The sequence below is a fragment of the Eucyclogobius newberryi genome, unplaced genomic scaffold (genome assembly GCF_026437365.1).
Source record: "Eucyclogobius newberryi isolate DKJ021-1_F unplaced genomic scaffold, fEucNew1.0.hap1 SCAF_1, whole genome shotgun sequence".
Lineage (NCBI taxonomy): Eukaryota > Metazoa > Chordata > Actinopteri > Gobiiformes > Gobiidae > Eucyclogobius > Eucyclogobius newberryi.
In genome coordinates, this window is record NW_027315723.1 from 9,551,754 (window position 1) to 9,570,763 (window position 19,010).

The 19,010-nt window shown below is 43.3% G+C and overlaps 1 protein-coding gene across 2 annotated transcripts in view; it reads left to right on the forward strand.

The window, feature by feature from the left end:
• Window positions 1-19,010, forward strand: part of LOC140374165 (beta-1,3-galactosyltransferase 1-like) — an 81,249-nt gene that overhangs the window by 39,712 nt on the left and 22,527 nt on the right. The window contains exon 1 of one of the 2 annotated variants that reach the window (XM_072461091.1): window positions 11,367-11,435. The exons of the other annotated variant lie outside the window; for it this stretch is intronic. The gene's annotated coding sequence lies outside the window, so the exon portion shown is untranslated. Of the gene's footprint in view, window positions 1-11,366; window positions 11,436-19,010 lie in introns of those variants that run through there. 2 annotated transcript variants of the gene reach the window in all.

Here is a 19,010-nt window from a genome sequence, read left to right on the forward strand (position 1 = left end):
CCACATGTATCCTACTGAGCTTAACTCCCATACCTGCTCAAAGTGCTAAATAGAGTAAATGGGCTCAAGTCATTACACAAACTAGCCCTCTATATTATTACAATACTGCCTGTTTCTGACCAACGTCTAATCATTACAAACAGGAACAGAGCCTTAGCTACAAACAAAGACTTGTCTGTAAAAAATGTTAAGTCCATTTGTCCATCTCTGCACATATGCATACCTGCAAACATCCAAGATTCCCACACAGGTTTATTCGGTGTGGTTTGAGGAGGTGTTTTCCTCAGTGTGACCTCTAAAACAAACTGCTGCCCGCTCTGGTTCTAAAACCTAATGTTAGAGAGCGGAACATAAACGGGCCTCTAAACACGGCCAGCTGCGGGAAAAGAATAAAAAACTTTCCGCGCAGTATTGCCCAGCGGCTTTTAGAGGCTACTAAAAGACCCCATGACCTGAGCCAAGCTTCAACAGCAGTGACACACTGTAATTTTAGATGTTATTGTTCAATCACTGCTTGCCTTGATTGCCCTGACCGCACGCCACGGATAAAAACAGAATAGTGTGTATAATATTTATAACCATTTATAAGTCGTGTAGGTTGTCCAAAGATAGACATGTTTAATGCCACACTGTAGAAGTTTCCAAAACGGTAACATCTCTATGGAGAAGAGCAGTCTCAATCAGAAAATTTAGCTAGTGCACCTACAATTTCAAGGGTTTAATGTTTTCTAGCTGCACGTTTTCCTTTAAATGGCACGTATTATCCTAAATTGACTTATTTGAACTTTTAACCATGTTGTAACATCATCAAAAACATACCTGGAGTTGCATTTAGCTCCATTCACGCTAGGTTGATGAATCCTGGTTAGAAAGTCCTTTAACATCAGGTACCAAACTAAAGTTACCCAAGAGCATGTTTAAAGGCCAATGACAATGCAAATAATGCATAATATTTGACCATTACATATATGCTCAAGTTTATGTCCTGATTTTTTTGCTCCTACTTCTCTTCGAACAACTCAAAACTTTTATGTGTCTGAAAGAACTTTCCCCTTTCAAAACTGTGTGATTAGATTGTTCATGTTAATCTGCTGCTGCTGCTGCTGCTGCTGCTGCTGCTGCTGCTGCTAATGATGATGATTTTAACGTGAAATATGTGTAGCTGAGAAATAAGCCATTTTGTCTTCTTATAATGGAGGTGCTGATGACCAAGAGCAAATATGTTTGTTTACTCACCTCGGGCCGATGATTTACAGTTCATAATGGGTGCACAACAGTAGAAAATCCTCATTTATGAAGTAGTAAATAAGCCTGCGTAGAAATCCCTGAACTTGACATGTTTTTGTCTGGTTATTTTTTATAGTGTGGGTTTTTAAAACCCCTTTTTCTCTATTGGGAAAAACAGACTGCATTATGCTGCTTAATATTCCTTCGTAACAATAGCTATTTCCCATCACTGTTCCCTCTAAGCTGCGCGCAAGCGCAATTGCGCACTGCTCCAAAGGTCTCCGCGCACAGAAAATCTGCTCTGCGCACAAAATAAAATACGACCTGAATTGAAAATAAACTCAACACATACAAATGTATACAATGTGATCCACTGAGAACTGGGCTGGCATACGGGGATTTTCCCAATGGGTTGATGGGTAAATGGGCCATTGTGGGCCGAGCTGTAGAGGTGAGCAGCGCTGCGGGGACCCGTCGGCCCCTGCCTTAGCTGTGTCGTCCCTGATGAGAGACCTGTGGCAGACGGGATTGCCCTCGGGTCAAATGCTGCAGGATCAGGCGGATTTGCGTGTCAGTGTATGTCTGACCACTCGCAGTTGGAGACAGGAGGAGGAAAGCTCTGCGTCAGGTGGTGGTTTTATCACAGGACACTTGGACCATGTGAGTAGAACAACGCTGGTGAAACTTTATGAATGAGGCTGAGCGCAATGTGAGAGAAGTGATCAGTCTGTGGATGAGCTTCAGTGTCATACATTTCTCCTTCTCTTTTATGGGCCATTCACAGACTCATCTCATTGCAGTGATATCGGTCCGAGCTATAGCCCTCAAATACTAGGCCTATTGAAGCTATATTCTGCATTGTGTATGTTAAAGTTGGTTTAAAGCAGTGGTTCTCAAACAAAGAGTGGACTATAGGCCCACAGAACATCAGGCTCCTCAGGTGAAATGAAGCCTACGTAAATTCAGCCTGGAAGACCTAACTCCACCCATCTACATCAAGGCCACCTGCTCCCCAGCTCAACCAACAGTCCGGCCTGTCCGTCTGTGAGAGTTCAGATCTCTCCTTCACCACGGATCTCCTCCAGGTTTCTACTTTTTCCCATGGAGGTTTTTGTAGTTTTTCCTGGCCGAGAAGGAGAGTCCCAAGGACAGGGGATTCCCAGGACATTGCCCCTCGCACCTGCTCCCCATCTTCAATCAACGCACCCAAGTCACTCCTCCCCGTGGCACGTCGCACCTCTGCTCCCAATGAGCGCACAACCGGTCCCATATGAACCCTCACTCAGTTTGCTCGGCCCCTTCAGATCGTACTGCACCACCTCCCCCCCTCCACCTCTGCATCCCTCTCATCCTAATCATCTACCCTCTCACCATATCTACCACCACCAGTCTCCAGGCCCTGGGGGAGATATCTAATACAAATAGATCATGGAGTGCCCATGATCGCAATGTCTTCCGCCAAATAACCCACGTAATAAAGCTTGCTAAACAGTCCTTTCTTTGTCGTCTCTGCGTCTCTCCAGGGTGAAATGAGGCATGTTTGATGTTTAAGGTGCACTATGTACGTCAGGGGTGTCCAAACCTTTTTTCACCAAGAGCCGCAGTTTGAAACTTACAAGGGGCAGAGGGCCACAGACAACTTGACAATGTCGAATTTGTTGAATGACAAAGTGAATCATTCGAACTTTTGCATTTCACGTAATTGCGATGAGCCTCCACACCTTTAATTAGACTTGGAACATTAATATTAGTTTAGTATAACATCAATATGCCTGAATTTTTCCAATTTCACAAGAAAAAGTACTACTTTTTTGTTGTTTGGGCCAACATAGCAGGAAGCTGGAGGGCCAACAAAAATTGGTCTGAGGGCCGCATTTGGCCCCCGGGCCCTAGTTTGGACATGCCTGATGTACGTTTTTCAGTTCAGGGTCATTCACCTGGTTTTCTCATAACATTGTTCTTGCTTGTCCAGAAGGTTCCACAATATGATATAAACTCACCTATCTTTGAATTATCTAGTTAATGAGTTTCTATTGCCTCAAAAGTACTTAGTTACATGCTGTTTTTTTTGTAAATGAAATGAATAAAAAAATCTATGAACCAATATTCAGCTCTGTTTATGGAACAAACCTATTGAATCAAGCTGACATTATAAGGAAATTATCCCTATTTTCTGATCCCCCTGATTTTTCCTGGGTCCCCCAGTCCCCCCTGCAAGACTGACGGTAGTAAATATTACTTCAACTCCTGGGCCACTTTTTTCACCCAGTCTGCCCCTGCTGCAGGTCATGAACATTAACAAGACTTTGGTCTTTTTCATTGTAAGGGGATTAAAGCACTTAATTAAAAGTAATAAACAGAAATGACTGCTGTAATTTGACTCTTTTAACAAAGTATGTCACTTGGACAGTTGTGTCTGGCGTGACCACAGTGCACTTGTGTGATGTTGCTCACAGTGGTCCAAGGGGCCGCTCTGGGAGTTTGTGTGTTTGCTCAGACATATGAAGAATTAAAGGGAACATTGTTTCCCATGAACCTTCTCTGTAACATATTGTTTGACGTCCCCTCCTCGTTCTTGCGCCTGCTCCTCTACCATGAAAGCAGCTTTAAAGTTTAATCTTATCTTAAATGGGAAATCCAAGAACCACAGAGTGAGAGGCATTCGAGTGTGAGAGACTGAATATCACATCAAGTGTTAATCACAGAATATCTGGCTCTGTAATGGTGTCCCTGAATGCACCATCTGACATCAACCAGCCTCTCATTAACTCCACGTTAACAGAACAAAAGTTTGAGACTGACATTTTGGTAAACTTTTGTGACTTCAGAGATTGTTCAACACCCGATGAGTGCAAAACGCCTACGCCAGTTCTGTAATGTGCGTTAATGTTGTGTGTTTGGAGTTTGGAGAATTTGTTTTGATAGGTTATTATTATAAAACAATGGGTTGTTCATTGGTTGTAAGAGGGTCATAGGGTTATAGAAATAGGTTTCCTGCTTTGTATTTTTGTCAAGATGCCTGAACCTTTTGGCATGATCCATTCATTTTCTACAGCTTAATTGGCTAGTGGCTAGAGCATTGGAGAATGTTTTATGGTAGTGGTAGCGGCAGCGGCAGCGGCAGCAGTAGCAGTAGTAGTATCACATTCAATCATCCTTGTAAAACTTACCTCTGCTCTGTATTACAAATTATTGGATTACACGCTCTGTGGAATTTGAATGCTAGACTTTAATTCACAATGCAGTTTAAACTATATTGCCATATTACTTTATCCTCAGTAACATTCCTCATTGTATCAGAATAATTAAAAGCATATTAGACAGTTATATAACCCAGCGTCTCTCTGTGTGGGACAGTGAATAAAAGCACGTCTCCTTCTCAAAGCCCACACTTAAACAACAAGGGCCAGACTGATCGAGGTCTGCATACAGCTGTGTCATCCTTAAACAGATAGACCTTTAGCCCCTGTTGTAAAAGCTGACAGTCCACACACATATGGCTCCAAGATGGCCGCATAATTAATGCGGCGATAAAGCCCTCACCTTCACATTTCACTTTATAAGCACCAGTGTTTACTAAGGATTTATACCAGCGCCACTGAGATGTGCTTACACCTTTGACATACTTGTACCATTGACTGGTTAGTTAGAGATGACATAGACAAAGAAATCTATTGTAAACATATGTAGCAAGTTGTGCACAATCACTGCATGTTATTCAATAAGGTGTTGATTATTTCCTGGAAATGCTGATTAACATTTTTTCATACACTATCTCACAATAGCTAATCAAAAACAAATATCCCATATTTTGGCCAGCCCTTTTCCGTTATATCCTGATCTATATTGGCTCACATTTGCTCAAACTCAAAAAATTTTCCATGCAACCTCCTTTGACACCAGCAATAATAATAACTGCGTTTTGCGCATGTAAAATAAGATAAGATAGATAAGATATTCCTTTATTGTCCCACATGGGGAAATTTCATTGGTGCAACGCAGGTAGATACAGAGATAGATACAGAAGAACAGATCACTTATAGGAAGTCTGAAAAACACTTTCAGTAGAAGATCTCCTATAAATAAATAAAAACTCCCATGGACAAATAAATAAATACCATTGCATGTGATACCGACAGTAATTGCACATGAATATGTGTCACGACAGCACATAGATTGCACATGAATTTCACAGTAATTGCACATATGATAGAATTGCACATCAGTATTAGGTTAGGTCAGTATTGCGAGTGTTCAGTACTAACAGTTTTTGTTATAAAGTCTGACAGCAGCAGGAAGGAAAGACCTACGGAACCTTTCCCTCACACATCGAGGGTGGATCAGTCTCTCACTGAAGCTGCTCTCCAGAGCGGACAGAGTGTCCTGCAGGGGGTGAGACTCATGGTCCAGCATAGATGTGAATCTAGCCAGGACCCTCCTGTCCCCCACCTCCTGCACCGAGTCCAGAGCACAGCCCAGGACGGAGCTGGACTTCTTGATGACTCTGTCCAGCCTCTTCCTCTCCCTCTCTGTGATGCTGCTGCTCCAGCAGGCCACACCATACAGGAGGGCCGATGCCACCACAGAGTCGTAGAAGGTCTTCAGGAGTGACCCTGTCACTCCAAAAGACCTGAGTCTCCTCAGGAGGTAGAGCCGACTCTGGCTCTTCCTGTACAGTGCGTCTGTGTTATGAGTCCAGTCCAGTTTGTGGTTCAGATGAACACCCAGGTACTTGTATGAGTCCACTCTCTCAATGTCCCGTCCCTGGATGTTCACTGGTGAGGGGGCAGTGGGGTGGCGTCTGCGGAAATCCACCACCATCTCCTTGGTCTTCCCCGCGTTGATGAGGAGGTGGTTCCGCTGACACCAGTCCACAAAGTCCTGCGCCAGTCCTCTGTACTCCGCGTCATCGTCGTCCGTGATGAGTCCGATGATGGCAGAGTCGTCAGAGAACTTCTGCAGGACACAGCTGTCCGTGTCATGTCTGAAGTCTGCAGTGTAAAGGGTGAAGAGAAAGGGCGCGAGGACAGTGCCCTGGGGCGCCCCCACACTGCAGGTCCGAGTGTCAGACACACAGTTCCGGGCTCTCACAAACTGGGGTCGGTCTGTGAGGTAGTCCAGGATCCACTCTGCCAGGTCATACTCCACACCAGCCGTCTCCAGCTTGTCCCTCAGGAGCAGCGGCTGGATGGTGTTGAAGGCGCTGGAAAGATCGAAGAACAAAATCCTCACAGAGCTGCCAGGCTTTTCCAGGTGAGAGAGAGAGCGGTGCAGCAGGGAGATGACGGCGTCCTCCACTCCGACGCCAGACCGATATGCAAACTGCAGCGGGTCCATGGCTGAGCTCACGGTGGAGCGGAGGTGGTCCAGGACCAGCCGCTCCAGTGTCTTCATCAGGTGGGACGTGAGAGCCACCGGCCTGAAGCTGTTGAGGTCTTTGGGGCGCGGTGTCTTAGGCACAGGTACCAGACAGGAGGTCTTCCAGACCTGTGGTACCACCCTCAGCTTCAGGCTCATGTTGAAGACATGCTCCATAACTCCACACAGTTCATCTGCGCAGGACTTAAGGAGCCTGGGGCTGATGCCGTCAGGTCCTGCTGCCTTCCTCACTTTAATCCTCTTCAGCTCACTCCTCACCTGTGCTGCTGTGACAGTCAGTGGTTGGCAGGGGGACCGTGTGCTGGGGGGATGGGTGAGTCCAGGCGAAGTGGGGAGCTGATGGTCCGGGGCAGATAAGCGAAGAGGAACAGATGCAGGGCATTGTCCAGCTGTGGAAGAGGGAGCATGCAGCTGTGCAGGGGGAGGGGCGGGTGACCGAGCAAACCTCAAGAAGTGAGCATTTAAATCATTCACCCACTGTAGATCCCCCTCTGTCTGGGCAGGGGGGATTTTGAAGCCCGAGATGGTTTTCAGGCTCCTCCACACTCCCTGAATGTTCTTTTGCTGCAGCTGCTCCTCCATCCTCCTCTTGTAGCCGGCCTCAGCCTGCCTGATCTTCCTCCTCAGCTCCTTCTGCACAGTCCTCAGCTCTTCCTTGTTCCCGGACCTGAAGGCTCTCTTCTTCTCCTTCAGCAGAGCCTTCAGTTCACGGTTAATCCATGGCTTGTTGTTTGGAAAACACCACACCGTCCGGGAGGGAACAATGTTCTCAAAACAGAAGTTGATGTAGTCCGTGATGCACTCTGTGATGGTGTTGATGTCCTCCCCATGTGGGTCATAAAGCTCAGTCCAGACAGTGGTGCTGAAGCAGTCCCTCAGAGCCTCCTCGCTCTCAGCAGACCACATCCTCACCTCACGGGACACCACAGGCTTCCTGCGCACGATGGGTTCATACACAGGCCTCAGATGTACAAGGTTGTGGTCCGAGCTGCCCAGGGGAGGGAGGGGGGAAGAAGAATAAGCCTCCTTGGTGTTGGCAAAAAACAAGTCCAATGTTCTATTCTCTCTGGTGGGGCAGGTAACATACTGGGTGTATGTTGGTAGAACAGAAGAGGGAGAAGCGTGGTTAAAGTCACCAGAGATGAGGAAGAGAGCCTGTGGATGCTGTGTTTGCAGCCTACAAGTGCAGGAGAGCAGTGCTTCACAAGCATCTTCAGCATTGGCAGACGGGGCCACATAGACTGCGATCAAAATCACATGTGAGAACTCCCGGGGCAGATAATATGGCCTCATGCCAATAGCCAATAGTTCAATATCCCTGTTACATAGCTGCTCCTTCACTGTGCAGTGTTCGGGTTTGGACCAGCTCGTGTTCACATATACCGCCAGACCTCCCCCTCTTTTCTTCCCGGATTCTCTCGTTCTGTCCGCCCGCAGCAGATGAAAATTGTCCAAACCTACAATAGAGTCTGGCATTTCTGCTGTTAACCAGGTCTCTGTGAAAATCAAGACGCTGCTGTCCCTATAAATCCTCTGGGACCGCATGAGGCTCGCTATTTCCGTCATTTTATTTTGAAGGGACCTCACGTTACCCATGACTACGGCGGAAACCGACTTCCTGTTTGTCCCTCTCTTCTCTCGGAGTTTACGTCCAGCCCGTCTGCTTCGTTGCGTTTTCCTTAGGATGTCCGCCGGGATAACGTGACGATCTCCGGGTAAGACGACAGTTCTCCGCAGTTTCATTAGTTCTTCCTTTGTGTAAACGCGGTACGGCGCCGGGCGGGGGGCGGGGCCGGAGCCGGGGGACTCAGAGCCAAGACACATCGCAACGACACGACGAAAACACTCAATCCAGCCGAATAAAGTCAAAACAAGTTAATTTAAAGCGATTCCAGTGCGTGTCCCGATCGTTCGTGAAGTTCCTCTTTCATATAAACGTGTATATAAACGTGTACCGACGACACGCCGTACTTTAGCGCGGCCGGAGGGCGCGGGGAGGGGCTGGTGGGCTCGCTCGGAGCTAGCTCACGTCACAACAACACAACGAACGCAACGAAAAACGCTCAAATCCAGCCGAAAAAAGTCAAAAACAGTTGAATTAAAAAACTATTCCAGCGCGTGTCCCTATCGTACAGTAAAATAGAAAAAATATACTAACTATATTTACAAAATATAGGAGATAAAGCACAATAAGTGTGAGAAATAAGAGAGCGTTTACACCGGGCTGCCAGCTGTACCAGCGCCTTATGACGTAATCATAAGGCGCTGGTTTTGTGCGTTTATTTCTGCACATTTGAACCCTTGGTTCTCTGTGACTCATTCCACGCCACAGGTTCCACCCATAATTTCCAACTTAATGAAACGAGTTCACAATGAGCACTGCGGCAAATGACAATTAGCCTAATTAACGTGATGGAGAGAGTAACTCCACACATTTACCATGGGACTTTTAATTAGTGGTTTAATAGAACTTACATTGGGGTCTATTATCGAATGCTAACAAATGAAACGGTGTGATGCTGGAGGTCCTGGTCGACCTTCTGATTTGAGAGGACTACTCAAAACAGAAAATAACACCTCAGTGCAAATACCTACTGAGATTAAGATAGATTAGAGTTATGAAGTGCTAAATTGTTTCTGCTATAAACGGTTTTGGGAATTGGGATTTCAATAACAGCAGAAAAGGAGTTTTAGAAAATAACCAAGTTTTGTCATGTTTTTCAGCTTTGCACAGAAAACAACCTTTCACTGAAAATAGCAAGCAGAATCAATCCAGTAAAGTACAAGAGTTTCGACTTTACCATTGCACAAAGTTGAGATCCTGACAGCTCTTGGGCGTCCTGCTACAAGGGCACAAGCAGAAAAATGAATTTGCGGCACAAGAGGGGGGCATCTACAACAGCTATATTCTATCAGTGGCACGAGGAGTGTTTGGACGGGGATGGCGGCTCCCAGATTGCACACAATTTCAGGAGCAATTTTCCACCGCGCCCTGTGAGGATCCAGCACTGGGCTGGATCCTCACAGGGAAGGAGAGGGAAGGTGACACACGCCTCAATTATGGCTTAATTGATGCGATTTTTACCCAGCACACATTGAACCAGTCCTTTATCGTAGCATCAAGTGGGCGGAGAGTTTGTCACCTCAGTACCAGTTTGAGAGAGGCAAAAACACTTATTGTGATTGTGAACAGTATGGCACCAGGAGAGGTCTTTGAAATGGAGGTGTGAAATGTATTTAGGCCTTAAAACTCTTGCCATGAACATAATGGATGGATATCTGTGGCACATACTTTTGGCAAGAAAGCAATCACATAAAAATGGATGACACAAGCTGCTCCAACGATTAATGACTGGATGGACCTCATAACTGACATACGCACCATGGAAAAAATAACTATCGGACAAATGGACAGAATTGGACCTGTTAACCCCTCTTTCTATTGGATGCTACCTCATTATCTAATATTATTCTTTACTTATTCAGAGTTCCCTATGGTCCTTCCCACCGCTGCCTTTTTTCTATTAGAAAATAAAGTGTGTGTGTCTGTCTGTCTGTCTAAGTTTTTGTTGCTGCATGTTTAAAAAAGAATATATAGAAAAAAGAAAATAAATGGTGTGAAAGAAGGACGACATTGGGGCTATTCTACTGTATTATCTGTTGATAACTGTGGCCAAAATCTCTGCTCAAATACCATCTTCAATATGAGAGGACAATACATCTTAGCGCTGTCAGAGGTGTACTAGGTAACTTTCTTCTTTCCATAGAGATGTTATTTTTGTGACTGGAATGTTCCACAGTAAAGCGTTAAACTTATCTATCAAATGTATTCAATTCAAGTTTTTGTTCATAGCCGTTTATTTATTGCTATAAACAGGCTCAACATATACAGTACGTGACTTATAATTTGGAAATACTTATGCCAATGTTAACCTCTCAGGGCTACAAAATATTTACACCTACACAATCTAGTGTCTACACTTGAGCTACATATACCAACTTATCTTTGTTTCTAATATTTCAATTGCTAATACACTGCCTCAAACCATATACCATCATTAAGTTATTTAAACTTTTACTCGAACTTGGGAAATGGACTTTTTCAAGATGTATTTTTGATAGTAGTTGTATACAGGATTAAATTAGTATGACCCTTAAAAATCCACTTCTGGTCAAGAGGTGATTGCAGAGATCCAGTCGGGAAGTGGCTGAGAGAGAGAGAATATCCATTTGTCCTTGCCAATTGCCAACAGAAAAAACTCTAAATGTACTTAACTTTCCGGTTGAGAACTTTTGCATTCAGGACCCCTGACAGTGATGAACTGCAAGAGTTTAGCCCGCTTGACATCATATTTGCAGCCTACTAAAATAATCATCATTCTCTGTAATTTCCTAATGAAAAATTAACTAGCGTACTGTTTTGCCTGGCAAGCTAAAAACTTTGTGACATGTTTGTGTCTAGTCTTATTTTGAATAAATGGAGTGTTTTATCAGCAGTGCAATGTCGATGCTTACATCATTGACTTTTAATGTACCATGTCTCCCCATATAAGAGCACTATGGATTTGTTTCATAGTCAGAAATAAACACTACATTTAACTTGTAAATGAGTTGGAAGCCGTTAAGTGCCCATATCTTGTTTATGCACAACCACACGGTTTATAGTCGTAATAAAAGTTTGGGATCTTGAAATGTGAACTCATGTAATTCCCATAACTTTTGCTCATTGCTTTTTGATCTAAATGATTTTCAGATTTGGACGCTGTGGCAGTCAAACACAGCTTGTAAAATACGTGGGGATCAAGATGGCTGAACCTGCACTGATGATGGTGGGTGAAAGGCTCATGTTTCTTTTTCAGCACAAATGTATCCAACAAATTTTTTTTAGTGGGATTTGGGGCTTATTTTAGACATGATTCAAGACGGATAGAGCTGAGAATGCACTTCCAGGTTTCTTTGTGATTGGGAATTAGGAAAGTTTTACCAGTTTTGGTCTAAAAAGTATCAGTGTCAGAAGTATAAAGGGAAACTTGATGGATTTCTTTTTTCTTTTGGCATCGCGTCAAGGACAAACCAAAAAGGGTAGATGTCAGGAGAAATAGGATGAATGTGTGAATGTGTTTTACATTTTTATTTGTTTTCATACAATTGAAAACATCCAAATTATAGGTGGGCGATAGGTACGATAATATTGAATAAAAATATAAATGCTTGGAGCCACTTATTTTCCCCCATTTTTCTCTTTTGTACTTGCTCATTGAAAACCTGAATTAATGGAGAGTTACAGCAACACATGGCAGGTAATATGTGGGTCATCAAATGTTAATTATCATTTTCTGTATTTGGGAGTAAGTGAAAATCTGTGTGTGATGTGAAAAAAGGATACTACGAGAGAATTTTGTTAACTAAACTTTTGAGTGTTACTTTTTTTTTGAGCGTTACTTTTTTTAAGTATTTGGACATCTTCAGCCTTTGAGCCACAGCTTTCCTGAGTCCACCATAACTGTGCTGTCTGGTGCCACTAACATTGGTTGGAGTTGGACTTAGTTTGACAGGGGGTGTCATCTTTGGGTGAGCTCCACATCGATCCCAGTGCAGCCCAGCCGGGCGGATGCTAGCTAATCACACAGATAGATCTGCTGTCTGACAGATGTTGTAAGCACTGAGACAGTCACTGGATCACTTCTGTCAGCACTAAACGTACACAAATATTCCCTCACAAAAGAAGTAGATTGTATATGTCGCTATAGTATTCAAGGAACATATTACAAAGAACATGTTCACTTTCTATGACGCCTTAAGCTTCGAAATAAGATAAATGCTAATTTATGCAGAAAATGCAGAGTAGAATTAATAATTTTATATTGCTTGTGTTTAAATAAATATAATTTCCCTAAGGAAAGACTGCATCTTATTAGCAACATTAGAAATACATTAAGAGATTACAGTTACATGGCCACAAACTAGTGTCAACTTTTTGCTTGTTCTAAGCCGTGGTAGATTTTATCTGCACTCTTCTCTTTTGTTGTAGAAAATGGTTCAGTTGAGGCCATCTGGACTCTGTTTTTAGAGAAACAAGACGTTTCGACTCTCATCCATTATCATCTTATCAATCTTCTCTTTTATGTATCTCTTAATCTGTGATTTTAATGCTTTTTTTCCTGAATTCTCTTCTGTACAAATTGTGTTCTACAAATACATTGCCTTGCCTTAAATGGAAAGAAGGATATCTGGAAGGGCATCTTGTGTAAAACCTGTGGTTGATTTTTCACTCAACGATTGCTAAAGCTTACATTAATTCTATGGACCAGGTAAGCCATACCTGCTTGTTCATGGCTGATCCTGGTTAGTCGTTGGATGGGAGACCCCCGGAACACCAGGTGCCACAGTGTGACACTAGAGAAAATGTAGTTGTGTGAGGGTCAGGTGTGAATGTTGGTGGCACAGTTTGGCAGCCTCGCCTCTGTCAGTCTGCCCCAGGGCACATGTGGCTGTATGATAGTATAGTAGTGAATGAATAATTAAATGTGAAGTGTATTTGGATATCCTGTAAAGCGCTATATAAGTAATTTGCATAATAATAATTATTAGTTAAAAAAAAAGGCCGTGGCTGGAGAGCCGCGGCGCGGTCAAATGGGCGCGCAGTTTCAGGGACCGGCGCGGTCTAAAACGGCTCTAAAACGCGGTCAAATAGCGGCACAGTTTCAGTGGGCGCAAGACCGCGTCATAACCCCAGGCACGCGTCACCATCCTCCCTCACCACAGATTTATTTAGTCCCAAAGTAGACTCTTTCTCACTCACTCACGCGGAGCGGCGCAGCGCGGAGCTGACAGCTGTGGGGCACACACTACGTCACGGGTGGGCGGGGCACACACGCGCTCTGAGACTACGTCACGAGTTGGGCGGGGGAGCCAGATCGCTCTTCGCAAGGGTGGGGGCGAATATCAAACCAAGCCGTTTGCATTTCTGGGTTGGTGAGGGGGTCCAAGGTCTGGGTGATATTTCTTAACTATTATGTTAAGGGTGTTGCACAACCCTTATTATTATCAATTATACACTTAGGATAGACTACGAAACGTGAAAAAAGCATCTTATGGCACCTTTAAAAGCTAGATATGTGAAATGTTATGTTTAGGCTGAAGGATAATATAGGTTTAGTTCAGTGGTTGTTAGGTTGGTTGGTTGGTTGGTTGGTTGGTTGCTATGTAATAATCTGCTATTTTTAATGTTGTGCAGCAGTGAGTGATCTGTGAAGAGGTGAAAATGTAGAAAGGTCGTTTTTACCAGTGTCCTTCAACGCGCCACATTGTTCAGGTCAAAATCAAAATCACTGCATTTGAGTCGACAGTGAACAAATGAAGTCACCATTTGAATTTATTATATGTACATTTTATTGTAAAAGTGCACGAGATGACTGAAATCATTGTTTAATGAAATAGTTTTGGTTGCAAAATTTTGAACAGGGCAACAATATATATTTTTATGACGTTTCTATCCGTTATGTGTCTGGACTGTCTGAAAAAATACAAAGGTTTTTAAACAGCACAAAATCCCTGTTTATTTTAAACCAGGCAACAATTTAAGACAAAAACTGGTTCACCTTAAGGACAAGATGCCTACTCAAAAACAGAGCAATGTAGTGTGTTAGATCCAGTGCAGTGAGGAAAGTAACGAGCAGTACGTACTGTAAACCGCCATTACAAAAGAGGCTTTATCAACACACGGGGACACGCACATCCAAAGTCCAAATAGTAAAACTACAAAAGTAACAAAATAATCAAATAATGAAGTCTGCACAACTAAATTAGCTCCTAAATGTATTATTGTGTACAACAGGTGAGTGACATTTTGGTCATGTCTGATGAAAAGGCTTAGTCAAGAAGGTGACTAAGAACCTGGTAACTAAGAACCTGGCGGCCTCAGAACCTTCCAGAAGAACAACCATCTCTGTAGCACTCCACCCCTCAGACAGCCTGTCTGGAGTTTACAAAAAAGGCACCTGAAGGACTCTCAGACGTTGAGATTTTTTTTAATCTGATCTGACAAAACAAATATAGAATTATTTTGCTTCTGGAGGAAACCAAGCACCGCTCATCATCTGGCCAGTATCATCCCTACATTTAATTATGGTGGTGGCAGCATCATGGACATCAAGACTAGTCAGGATCAGTGGAAAGATGAATGCAGCAGTGTACAGAGATGTCCTTCATTTTCCAACAAGAGAACGTCCCTAAACACTAGGGTTGTGTTCAAAATATCGTTACGCGATATATCGTCACGGTATTTTTTAAAGATTTTTGTGACCCATAGGCTTTAAACGAGGTGGAATAGTTCTTTTGATTTGCTGTTTGTGCTGCGCTCCTCTCGGTCGAGGTGAGAAGGAGCTGTGGACATGATCAGAAGCTGATCTGTGCAGAAGATGCTGCTGCAGCATCTTCAGACCAGGCCAATTGTTTGGCAAGAAGCATGCAATACTTTACTAGAATGTGTTCCATATATTTCTATTTGGATCAGTTGGTTGGATGTATGAAGTTATTAGAGCAGAATGGACTTATAAGTGCTTTGAGGATAAACATGAAACGTCATACATTTTCTTATCCAGAGTAAAAAAAATAACCATTTGGTACATTTTTAAGAGCCTTTTTTTCTAAAATGTATCGGGAAACGTATCGGAATGAGGGAAATATATCAGAATATATAATATAATAAGTATCGGGATACGTATCGTATTGCGAGGGTCTTGGCAATACCCAGTCCTACTAAACACACAGCAGGATAACAAAGGAGAAGCTACAGGACAACTCTGTGAATATCCTTGAGTGGCTCAGCCAGAATAAGTATGAAAATAGGTGTGCCAAGCTCGTAGCATTATACTCAAAAATACTTGAGGCTGTAATTAGTGTCACAGGTGCTTCAACAAAGTATTGAGCAGGCTGTGAATACTTATGTCCATGAGCTGTTTTAGTATTACATTTTTTATACATTAATTTGCAAAGAATTCAATCAACCTTCTTTCATGTTGTCATTATGGGGTATTGTCCGTAGAATTTTGAAGCAAATAATTAATTTAATCTATTTGGAATAAGGTTGCAACTTATTCAACTCTCAAATGGCTCGCTCGTCTGCTGTTTTTTGTGATTTGTTTGTAACAACTTGGAATTTAATAATTTTACATTTAAGCAATAATTTATCTTGTAACTTGGCTACTCTCCTCGTCCATGCCGACACATATTACCACGGTCATAGCCATGCAGACATGATTTAAACTTGCTCATGATTTTGTCCTGTTGCCTTGGAGACGCGCTGACATAGGGTACCGTTTGGCTGCGTGCCGGTTAAGCAGATTCTCTCTCTCTGTGTCCCTATTTTGCACACTGCCTCTGATCTCTCAGTGTCTCCCTTGGGCGCGGCTTCAGTGTAAACAAAACACATTTTACAGTGGTTTATGTAGCTATTTGCAATGTGGCTGAGCTAGCCTGACAGGTGAAATCGTTTATTTACTGAGAGGGTAGTGAGAAACGTGCGATCTGACCAGACCTCATCCTGGGATGGAGATAGAGGCTTCAGCGGGGTGGCCCAGAGCAGTGCTAAAGGACACTGGAGCACAGGTCAGCGGGTCATTTGCACACATCACTGCAAGCTTATACGCATTTACATTGATGTATGCTAAACTGAGCTTTTTATATTTTGATGTGGTAGTTTTTCCTCATCTCCAGAAGTTGATCCACTGTGTTTATCAAGCTAACAAAGCTTTAAATTGCCTTAGTCTTGATAATAGCTTGAAACTATTGTTATTCTATGCCCTCAGCTTTTTGTGCTCAGAAATGAAAACATAACCTTCCAATGCTAGAAGACTGAATTAGATGTGTACAGTCAGGGCATTAGGCTACCCCAAATAAATTGTCTGTTTGCTGTCAAAAAAATTTAAGTGGGTCGGACGGTAGGCAAATTCTTATTTTTTTTACTTTGAAGGCAAAAAAAAGATCCAAATTTTGCCATTTTTTTGAGTCGGAGTGACCACCAGGGGTCAGGCTTCAACAGTCAATGACGGAAAACGTCTCTATCAACCCAATCAGGAAACTAAATCTCACGATTTTAAAACATTTCAATCGACCTTTTGTACGCCGCTATCCTTTATTTTGGTAGCGAAGGCGAGCGGGGGGAACATGCGGGGGACACAGGTGCCGCCATGTTTGTTGTGATGACGCTGCTGGGCGTGTGTCAATCCCAGAATGCATTGCGTAAAACACCCTGACAGAGCCTGGCATGTCCTATGGACACTTCAGTGGCGCCGATAGTGCCAAACCAACTTGTTTAAGGCAATTAGTCTCATTTAGGGGAGTGGCTATGACGACGCATGAGCGTTGCGCAGTGCGTTATCTTTGCCATAAGGATGAAAGATAGGATAATAAGCGTGACAAATATATTCGACACAGTGGTCAAGGGAAGTCCGGTTGGTGAGTTGATGAAAAAATTGAAAAATAAAAGAGTTTCTAACGTTTTTTCAACAAAATGCTGATAAAAAATTTCAGTCGGCTAGTTTCACACCAGGTCGGTCGGTTTACGGCAAACAGACAAATTATTTTGCTCAGCCTTAGAATTATATTTTTTGTTTTTCTAACTAATGATTGAGGTCTAAAATTGCATTGTCAAAGTGGCTAATAGTAAAGGGTGCTGTAGTGTAGTTCGAAAGTCAGTGTGAGGATAATAAATACTTATGCACCTATGCCTAATGTACTAGTCTACACAAGTTCTGTTATCATAAGCAACATAAGCAAATAATAAGCATACATACTGTAGAATGTACCTTACTAGAAGATTATATACTCAGTGTACCTACTTTTATGTATTAAATATTATCATTATCATTAACAGTGGCTTGCAGTCAGGGCAATCGAGGCAATAAGTGAAATGCCAGTAAAATCTAAATTACTGTGTGTCACAACTATGTATGAATTGTTCTCAAATATATCACAATAAGCCCGTTTTCTCCTCACTTCTGCTGCTGACGCTTGGCTGAACTCACGGTATCTTTTAGTGGCTGCTACAGGCCACTGGGCATTACTGTCGCCGTTTTCAGAGGCCCGTTCATGCTCCGCTCTCTATCATGAGCTTTTAAAACCAGACGCGACGTCGTATTAGCGCAAAGAAGGCTGAACTTGTAAAAAAGTATATCCGGGCTTTCAGCGTCTTCATCTAGACTCTTTTCTCCCTCCTCGGTTCACAAGTCCGATTTTTGAACATTACGACATGGCATTTGTAAGGGTCTACTGAATAAAACTGATGTTAATTCTACAGCGATTGCAGAACACGGTAAACTTATATCCGGGGCTCCAGCAGCAGGCAGCGGTGCGTGATAACCTTCCCCGCGCTCTCCGGGTCTAAATTTCCCGGTAAAGACATGGACACAAGAGTCTTTGACCACTCTCTGGAGAGCGCCGTGGAGGGGACGCGTTCTGCCCGTGAAAGTCAGCAAACCCCTGGGACGCAGGTTGTCCCTCACCGCTGCCTGCGGCTGGAGCCCCGGAAATAAGTTAGGTGTGTTACATAAGTTACATAAGTACCGCACGCTGTACATCAGTTTTATTTAGTAGACCCAAAACAACACTGACTCTCACTGTCACTATTATTTATCGTCATGTTTTTTATTCTAACTCACCTGTTCGTTGCAAGCGGTTGCTTGGATAGGATTTGGGTGGTCAGATGTTGGTCCATGTCCACCTACAAATTGTTTTGAACAAATGTAGGTGCTCCTCCTAATTTTCCCGACGTGGAAATGTTCTTTTGGTCTGCCACACGGCCGTATCCACAAGTGACATTTGTCCCTTTTCGTCGTCGGCTTCAGGAAAGTTATGAACCAAACGCCCTCCATTTCAGGTTTATCGGCGTAGCGAGAATCACTTTTACACGTTTCATAGCAGCAGTGTTTGTTGCTAACCATCTTTGTGGAACAAATGAGTCGATTCTGGGTCGTAATAATCAGTTTTGACCCTCACTTTATGACGTGTTTTCAATGGGATATCAATAGCCTTGCAGTTTTCATTGTTTGACTTCCGGGTTCGCGCTGTTGGTGCGGTGACGTCACATGGCTATTTTTAGCTCCTGCGCTCAGCGCTATTGTTGTCAAATAAACATACATTCTACCTTGACCAGAGCAGAACAAGGCTGTCCTGTCAGTTTCCCCCCATCTGTTTTTTTCTGTCTGCTCAGCACACAGCTTGCTGCCTGCGCCTATGTTAGGGGTGATACCTGAGACACGCTTTCGAAGAAGTGACCACGAGGAAAGAGAAATCTTCGCCTGGTTTAAATGGAAAGAAAGTAGACTTATTGTGACGCTTGTACGTGTTACGCATCAGCATTTAATTTCTAGTGGGTACACATAAAGCCAGCAACACTAGTGGAT